Here is a 9,079-nt window from a genome sequence, read left to right as displayed (position 1 = left end):
CTCCTTCGTGAGCGGCCCAAAATATTACTCTGCCCTCAGCTGGACAGAGATCCTTCTATGGAGACCAGTGGGGTGGGCTGGAAACCTGCAGTTTTTATCTGCTCTCTAGTGTGGGGAAGTACCGGTCTGGTTCCCGGGATAGTCCTCCCCCAGTCCTGTCACTGAGAGTTCCTGCGACTGTTCCAACCCAGTGGCTTGGCATCTGCTTTGTTTCCTCAGAAAAGAACAAAATACAGGGTGTGGCATGCAGGCTCCTGAGGGTGGGGCAGGCTGTGTCATCCAGGGTGCATTTTTTTCTTTTCCTGTCCTGTGGCTGCTGGGAGCAGCTACTTCCTCTCAGGAAAAATGGCCCTTTCGGTTTGGAGGCCGATGAGCAAATGTTCCTGGCTGCTGATTTTCCAAGTCTCCCTGCAGTGCTCCCACCCCAGCATCTCCTTAGGCACCTCAGTCCCTGTCTCCCTCCCTGCACCAAAGCCTTGGGTGAGTAGCTGCAAATGAGAACTCTTGTGCTCTGGGTTAAACAAAACAAAACAAAACAAAACAAAACAAAACAAAACAAAACAAAACAAACGAAATGAAACTGCAGCTTTTTCTACAACTGGCTCCAGACTCCACCAGGCCAGCAGCCCCGCCGCCTTCCCTGCTGGATGTTACATGGGCTGCAGATCTCCGCTCTGGTGCTCCGGGCTGTGGAGCCCAGCTGGGTTCCTGTCTCTATCTTCTGAGGAAACAGACGCTCCCATAGCCAGGTGCTCCCTCCTCACTCTCGGCCCGCCCGCCCGCCTCCCTGCTGCCCCTGGAAGCTGGGTCCGCTCCTCCCATGACCTCGCCCTTCCTACTGGTCTCCAGGTGTGTTCTGTCCTTCCTCAGCTGGACCTCAGTTGGTAATTCCAGGCGAATGTTCTCCAATTTTGTTTTTCCAGTCTGGCCCTGGGATGAGGTACATGACAGGTCTGCCTATTCAGCCACCTTTTTTGCTGCTAGCATAAATTATTATTAGCTGTTGTCCTCTTGCAATTGTTTTCAGTGATTTTTAATGACCATCAATCTTCAATCCTGGCTCTGTCCAGCCCTAAAGTGTTGGCTTGTCTGAAGTTACACCACCTCGGATCAAGCCCTGACTTCCTGGCTTACCAGCTGAGGAGGGTCCCCAAACTCTCCAAGCTCCCATCTATTCATCTGAGAAATGGGGATTAGGATTATTATGATGATCAAATGCCATAATCCAAAGCAGAGCGAGTGAACCATACATTCTACACTATCTACAGGTAAATGCCATGGGGATTTTGGATGCATTTTTCTCCCCCATTTTGCTTTTCTAGCTATACTTCCTAAGTTTTTCATAATGAGTACCTGTTTGTTTGTTTTTAACTAACAAAAAATAGTAACAGAAGAAACTGCTGGAAGAATAATGGCCAATGTCTCACTAAGAACCCTTAAAAACAGCCACTACCAATTTATTCACTGAAAGCTCTAAAAGGGAGGAAAACAAGCCAAATTAATGATATGCTTACTGTCCCATCCACAGGAACAGGACATAAGGAACAGATGACATTATTTTTCATGAGCCAGGTAACTGGTTTAGTTAATTGTTTTATTTTGTGATTTATATTCACACTAGAGGCCCAGTGCCCGAATTTGTGCACCAGTGGGGTTCCTCAGCCTGGCCTGCAGGATCGGGCTGAAACCAGCTCTGCAACATCCCCCAAGGGGTCTCAGATTGTGAGAGAGCACAGGACAGGCCAAGGGACCCCACCGGTACACAATTGGGGCCAGGGAGGGACATGGGAGGTTGGCCAGCCGGGGAGGGACTGTGGGAGGGCTCCAGGGCGTGTCTGGCCTGTCTTACTCAGTCCTGATTGGTTGGACCCCAGCAGCAAGCTAACCTACTGGTCAACTGTCTGCCCCCTGGTGGTCAGTGCATGTCATAGCAAGCAGTTGAGCAGCCTTAGCATATCATTAGCATATTACACTTTGGTTGAACGGACAACCGGACACTTAGTATATTAGGCTTTTATTAAATAGGATACTCTACTTTTACAACAAACCAGTGCCTTTCTGATTAGATTATGAATAGGTCAGGAGTTACAGACTGAAATTAAGGCACAGTTCACTCATGTATACTGACAAATCCAGTTTGCTAGGACAAATTGTAAAATCAGTCCAATAGAAGTCAAGAATGTCATTTTTTATTTCCTTCTTATTTTTCTGTCCATCTGTCCTCAGGTGGTCATCCTGTGATGAATTGAATGTCAGTAAAAAATTTTAACAAGGCAAGAGGGGGAAGGACACCAGCTTCCCTGGTCAGCAAGCTTTAGCAAGGCAAGGCCTGGACTCGCATGCCAGAGATTCTGCCAACAGCTCACATATTTCAGTGCATCCCACGTATTTGAGGGCTCAGCAACCAAAGCAAAGCAGGGGGAAACAATGATGGTGGAAGCTGGCTTGGTTGAGAAAGTCCAAGGGCACAGTAGTTCTTTACCTCCCTATCCAACCACGAGAACAGTGCACTCCATACCCAAGCATTGTGCTGAAATGACTCTAGGTGAGTGCTTTTAGCCTCATGTCCCTAATCTTCCGTCCATCTGTCCTCAGGTGGTCATCCTGTGATGAATTGAATGTCAGTAAAAAATTTTAACAAGGATGGGGTCAAGGATAGGTAACCAGGCATAACTCCAAGTTTCCCACTCCCAGACATGGGCGCGTCAAGGTCCTGATTAGACCCTTGTAACTGTAAATCAAGGACGTTTGTAGTTTCTGTGAATAAAAGCTCGCTGAGCACAAAGCTCAGGGCTGTTACAGGAGGGGCCTGTGGCAGACGCTGGCCAGCTCAATAAATCCTCGCTTGCTGTTTAAGACCTAATTGGAGTCGGTGGTCTTATTCTCGCGAATGTTGGTCCACGACAATCCCTTCCTAGACTTCAAGGACCTCTCATGCATTTTATAATTTTTCTGTGTTGTGTGACAATTCTAAATCTTCAGAGATTATCATAAGGTACAACCCAAGCAAGAATGTTTTGATGATATAAGGGCACTCTAAAATTTCAAAACACCATTAAGAATAATAATGGTAACTATCTGGTAGGGACTATTGAAGTATGGTACCTATTTGCTTTGTTTAACAATAGAAAGGTTACTTTGATTTTCTAAATTGTATAAGTCATCTCATTCGATTGAATGCCTTATTGATTGTAACATGACTATCCCATTGATTGTGATCTTACTGATTATCGAAGCACATTCTTCTGTACCTGGGAAACAGGACAGCACAATTACCCTAAATTGTTTTAGTGGCCACAGGTGGTGTGTTCCAGCTGACTCAGTGGTCCCAAGATCAGGACAGCACAATTACTCTAAATTGTCCTGACAACTCAGTGGTCGGGAGACCCGAGGGCTCTAGATAATGTGTTTCTATCAACTCGGTGATCCGGAGACCCAAAACTGTAATTTAGATAACATGCCTAAATTTAACCCAGGTTACCCAAGGGCTCTAGATAATGTATTTCTGTCAATTCAGTGACCCTGAGACCCGAAACTGTAATTAACATGCTTAATTCTGCTTCTGTAATCTGCTTTTTTGCGAGCCAGGTGCCTCATTCCAAACCCTGAGATGTAATCAATACCTTTGTGATTTTTTGCCTATATAATCCTGGAACTGTGACCAAATAGGCTATAAGATTTGAGAATGGCCCCTCATAGTCCCAGATTGCAATAAATGTGACTCTTTAATTCTACTTCTTGAGGCGTCCTTCTGTGATTCGCGGGGTACATTACAACACTATGTGTTAGCACTATATTACTTATCCTCCATAATTTTACAATACCCCCAGGGACAGGCATTTGTTTTTAATTTTTATTTTTTGGTTAATCTTCACCCAAGGATATTTTCCCATTGATTTTTAGAAAGAGTGGCAGGGAGAGGGAGAGACACACAGAGAGAAACATTGGTGTGAGAGAGACACATAGATTGGTTGCCTCCAGTACGCGCGCCCCACGAGCCTGCAACTGAAGTACGTGACCTTGACAGGAATTGAACCCAGGATCTTTCAATCCTCATTCCAACACTCTATCCACTGAGCCAATCAGCTAGGGTGAGCCAAGTATTTTTAATCCCCCTTTCACAGATGAGGAAATGGACACTGTATCAAGGGAAGTATCTTGCCCATGGTTACATGGCTGTTAAGAGACAGAACCAAGATTTGGACCCAGAACTATATAATTACAAACCAGTGGCCTTAATAACTATATATTTGTTATTTGATTATTACCTGTCTTTGCCTGACCACCATTGTGAATACCTAATTAAATAGCTCCAATAAATACTTGTGGTATGAACGAAGGCTACCTCCCCTCAAGACCTAGGGAACAGGGGCATAATGGGGTAATGGCAGGTCATGGTTAGTTTCGCAGTTCATTGAAATATCAGGGCCAGTATCCTTGTGCCCCTAACAAGTCCTGCCAACTCCATGGCTCCCTATTACAGAATAAAGCAGGAATTCCTAGTTATATTGCAGAAACACTTTATATTGGGACTTTTGCAGAATTTTTTTTAATTTTGAAAATATTATATATGCTAGCTCAATCAGCTCAAGTTGTTATAGAACTGAAAATGTTGAATTAAGTAGAAAACATGAACAAAATATTTTACAAAAGGAAAAAACTAAATCTAGCCTTAAAGGGGGAATTTCTATACCCAGATATCTAATCCCCCAAAATGTATGGCTGGCATTGTTCTCCTACAGAAAACTAAAGTCACTTCTACAGGCATCTATTAACATAAAAACATCAAAACCTGTAAAGAATTTTTGTGAGTTTATTTGAGCCAAACTGTCCACAATTGCTGGGAAGCAAAACCTCAGTGAATTGAGATAATGCTCCGGAGAATGGCAGGTTACATCTGTATTTATACTTTGCAATCAAAGGAAGGGTCATAGGTGAGTTACATGAAATCATTGGTGATAGACTAGAGAGGCGGGAGAAAGCAAAGCAAGGGTGGGGAATGGGGAAGGGGAACCCCTGGGATTAGATAAAAAGTAAAATGATAGACACATACTTAGGTGGGTGCAGGAACAATTAACATGATAACAATGAAGGAATTTGTGGTATGTGTTCTGGCTCCCAGGCACATTAGGTTGTGCCCCAAGGGGTCCAGAAAAAGGGAAGTTACAAGTTACCCAGACATTTCAAGGGTATGTTATCAGATAGGCTCACCTGATAACAAGGTAAAGGTTGACCTTGTCAGTGAAGATACTGGCCTAGGATGTAACTACCCACCATAACTGCTTTTAGTTAAAGTTTAATTTCAGACCATTCTTTGTGGTTACTTTAGGTCTCTGAGTTTGCAAGACCGCCATGCAGGTCTTGTCAGGTTAGTATGTGGCCCTATCGTCCACACATCTCATTTTTCTGACACAAAATGACTTCTTCCTGATTCTTCCCGACAACCAGTTTTACATCACCTGTTCTTCTATTTAGTCCAGCTCATTCTCCCCAGAGACAGTCTTGCCACACCAAGCGGGTGCGTGCACCTCTGCTCATCTCTTTCTCCTGAATGCCTTCCCTTTGTCTCTGGAAACTAGGAGCTTTTGAATGCTAACTCCTCAGCTGCATCTCTAGAGGCACTTTGCTACTACAGCCATTGTCTATGGAAGGTCAGAGCCGCCTGGGGTCTTTTAAAGGCAATCAGGAAATCAGGAAGCCGGTTACTCAGTCTGGCTTTCGGGAGATGTTTTTAAAAGGGAGGAAGTCAATGGATTATTAATGAGTTTGTAGAAAGGATTTTGAACATTTACTTAGGCACTCAGTGCAGAACCGTGAACTCACTAGGGAGCATAAAGGAGAGGGTCAGAGGGAGGTTGCTGTGGGAGTGGGAAGGCCCAGCAGTGGCCCTGCACATGCTGGGTCAGCGTGATGAGAAGGCCCCGCCTGAATGCAGGAGGCAGCAGCAAACAGCAGGGCCTGCCCATCAGAAAACATGTCACGGGAGGAAGGACGTGCCCTTCCTTTCTCAGGTCACAGTTGTTATTAATCAAGTTGGAAGTCCAAGATGCATTCCTGCCCCTTACTCCACCTGGTTGAGACAGGCCAGTAAGCCAGGACAAGCGAAATAGGGAAACTGGGACAGATAGTTAAACAGCAGTAGACAGCCATCTAGAAAATCTAGATGCCAAGCAGTTGGCAGCCATCAGTAAACCCTGACTTCCCTAAAGCAGGGGCACTTGAGAGGAAAGGGTTCGCACTTCTCCCCAACCAGAAGGTAAATAGCTTAAATCACCCTATTCAGGGAGACAGATGGCAGGAATCCATTAGTGCCATTTGCCAGCCACACCCAAGGACAGATGAAGTTAAAAGAATAAATCTCATTTTGGTACATTAGCATAAAGCTGATGAATATTCTATTGCGATCCTCCCCCAAGATCTCCCCTAAACACCAGCCTTTGAAAGCAGTAAAATAAAGGTCCCAGTGTATGCTCTCTCCTTCCCAGGAGCACACCCACCCCTCCCCCGCCACTTCTTTCCCCACAGTCATGCATCTCCTAAACCAGTGATGGCGAACCTTTTGAGCTCGGCGTGTCAGCATTTTGAAAAACCCTAACTGAACTCTGGTGCCGTGTCATATATAGAACTTTTTTGATATTTGCAACCATAGTAAAACAAAGACTTATATTTTTGATATTTATTTTATATATTTAAATGCCATTTAACAAAGAAAAATCAACCAAAAAAAATGAGTTCGTGTGTCACCTCTGACACGCGTGTCATAGGTTCACCATCACTGTCCTAAACTCTAAGGAACCCACGAGGCTTGCAACCAGGGGAGCCATGGGCAGTGGCAGTGTGTCCTGGGCAAACCCCCTGAACCTGTCCCCAAGGCCTCCTTTTCTCCGACCTCTTAGTGGGCCAAAGCAGACCAGCCTGGGCCCATTTCCCAGCCCTTCCTTGTTTCACTGTCCGCAACTTGAATAAACATCCTCTAAAATTCACCTGGATTTGTGACATTTTTCCCGCATGAAGTCAAGAATCCACACATTACTGGTTGGCCCTAGGCAGACCTGCTCAGGGCCGAGGCCCCTCCCCGGTAACACGATTACTCACAAGTAGAAGCCCTGAGTGGAATCAGCTTGTCCTAAAACTAGGAGCGACTTCAGTCTAATGTTTTCCCTCCATTTCAATGTTTGCTGAAATGCTAGTATGTTTCCCAGAGAACGAAGAGTTATTACACTTCACTCAAGGGCACCAGTACCGCTTTTTATATAAGGAAGCATAGTTCCTGTCTAAATGTGACTATATGGGAAGGTAACTCAAGATATAAGATGAAGCGTGATGGTGGTGTGAGAGTCCCAGTGACTGCTTTGGGCAAGTTTGGGCTGGCCCTGTGAATTTCAGTTTTGGGGTCTAAGCAAAAAAACCTTCATCACTGAGTACGGATGAGCCTGGGTACTAATCCTCAACCTCTGCTGAGCTGTCCAGTCACTAGAATGGTCCCAGTAGGAGACATTGTCGGCATTACAGTTAACACAAGCTCACTGCTACAATGCCATTATTGCCAGTAGTTCTTTTTTTTTTTTTTAATATATTTTATTGATTTTCCACAGAGAGGAAGGGAGAGGGACAGAGAGCTAGAAACATCGATGAGGGAGAAACATCGATCAGCTGCCTCCTGCACACTCCCCACTGGGGATGTGCCCTCAACTAAGGCTCATGCCCCCGACCGGAATCGAACCTGGGACCCTTGAGTCTGCAGGCCGACGCTCTATCCACTGAGCCAAACCGGCTAGGGCTGCCAGTAGTTCTTGCTACCACAACTCCTTTGGGAGATCTTATCCACAACAGGCAAAAACCAAGGTTAAAACAATGAAGAGGTCCTGGCCAGGTAGCTCAGTTGGTTAGAGCATTGTCCAGATTCACCAAGGTTGTGGGTTCGATCCCTGATGAGGACACATACAAGAAGCAATGAATGCACAAATAAATAGAATTACAAATTGATGTCCCCCTCCCCTCTCTCTCCCTTCCTCTTGCTCTAAAACCAATAAATAAACATTTTTTAAAAGGAATGAAGAAAACCAACACCAGTGCTGTAGGAGGAGCTTGGAAGGAGCAATAGAGGCCATCCTTGGGCTAGAGCCCCATCACATAGTCTTGAGTCACTCTGGGCAGGTCAACAGGCTCCATTTCTTCAGGCTCTGTGTTTAGACAATGCCCTTGATTCTTCCTTCCCGGCTTTAGCCTGGGTGTCATAATGCTCACTGAGTCATTGAGCTCTTCTGGTCTTGGAGTATTTCCCTCAAGAAACTGACAAGCCCAAAGGGCATGTTTTGGCAGGTGGCAGAACAACTAACAACATGTGTTTATCTCCAGATTCAATAGCATCTCCCCTTGCTCCAGTGCCAGAGGCTTTGTCAGCCCAACACTCCACCAAAGCCCAGCCTGCTGGCTGATTCAGGCCTCCAGGGTGGAGGAACCAGCTCTTCCAGCTCTGGAGCTAACATCCCCAAGGTTTGTTTTCTAACTCCTCCATGAGTAATAGGGTTAGTGTGCCAGCCCTGCTGGCTGAGGACTGTGTTTGTGACAGCTGGGAGGCTAGAGTCCTGCTTCTGAGACTTCTACCAGGCAGATACTGCAGAGCAATTCTCTCTCTATCTCTCTCTTCCCTTTTGTCTCTCTTCTCTTCCTCTCTCTCTCTCTCTCTCTCTCTCTCTCTCTCTCTCTCTCTCTCCTTATTTTTCATCTCTCTGTTGGGGAAGAAGGACTCATTTCAGTACTTTCTCACATACCCCCCATTAGGAAAATCCCCAAGGACAAGGCGAGGTCCAAGCCCTCAGAGAAAAAGCTGAGCTGTCACAAACAGCACCTCTTGTCCTGCTATTCAAAGCTAGAAGTGGAGCCACATGGCAGGTGTTATAAACTCCATAACCAAAAGTAAGCACACAGGTTGGTCTCATCATAAATTCCCAACTGGACAGATCATCATAGGTAGGCACTTCCCAGGTCTAGAGCTTTCTTAGCAAAGGTCAATCTTTACCTTGAGTGAGTCCTGTCCATTGTTCTTATGCATCCAGGTTAATAAAGCTTCGAAAGG

The 9,079-nt window shown here is 45.4% G+C and overlaps 1 long non-coding RNA gene across 3 annotated transcripts; it reads left to right on the top strand.

Moving 5' to 3' along the window:
- Positions 1-3,716, top strand: LOC132211839 (uncharacterized). 3 transcript variants are annotated; one of them, XR_009447578.1, is made up of 4 exons: positions 1-480; positions 1,028-1,268; positions 1,386-1,572; positions 2,596-3,716. It is a non-coding gene; the product is annotated as an uncharacterized LOC132211839 (long non-coding RNA). The 3 variants fall into 3 exon arrangements; XR_009447577.1 differs by lacking the exon at positions 2,596-3,716 and having other exon boundaries at positions 1,386-1,961; XR_009447579.1 differs by lacking the exon at positions 2,596-3,716 and having other exon boundaries at positions 666-1,268; positions 1,386-1,961.
- The last annotated feature ends 5,363 nt before the right edge of the window (positions 3,717-9,079 follow it).

This window comes from Myotis daubentonii, chromosome 11 (genome assembly GCF_963259705.1).
Source record: "Myotis daubentonii chromosome 11, mMyoDau2.1, whole genome shotgun sequence".
Lineage (NCBI taxonomy): Eukaryota > Metazoa > Chordata > Mammalia > Chiroptera > Vespertilionidae > Myotis > Myotis daubentonii.
Note: the sequence above shows the minus strand (reverse complement) of the source record. Positions and strands in the feature narration are given on the sequence as shown.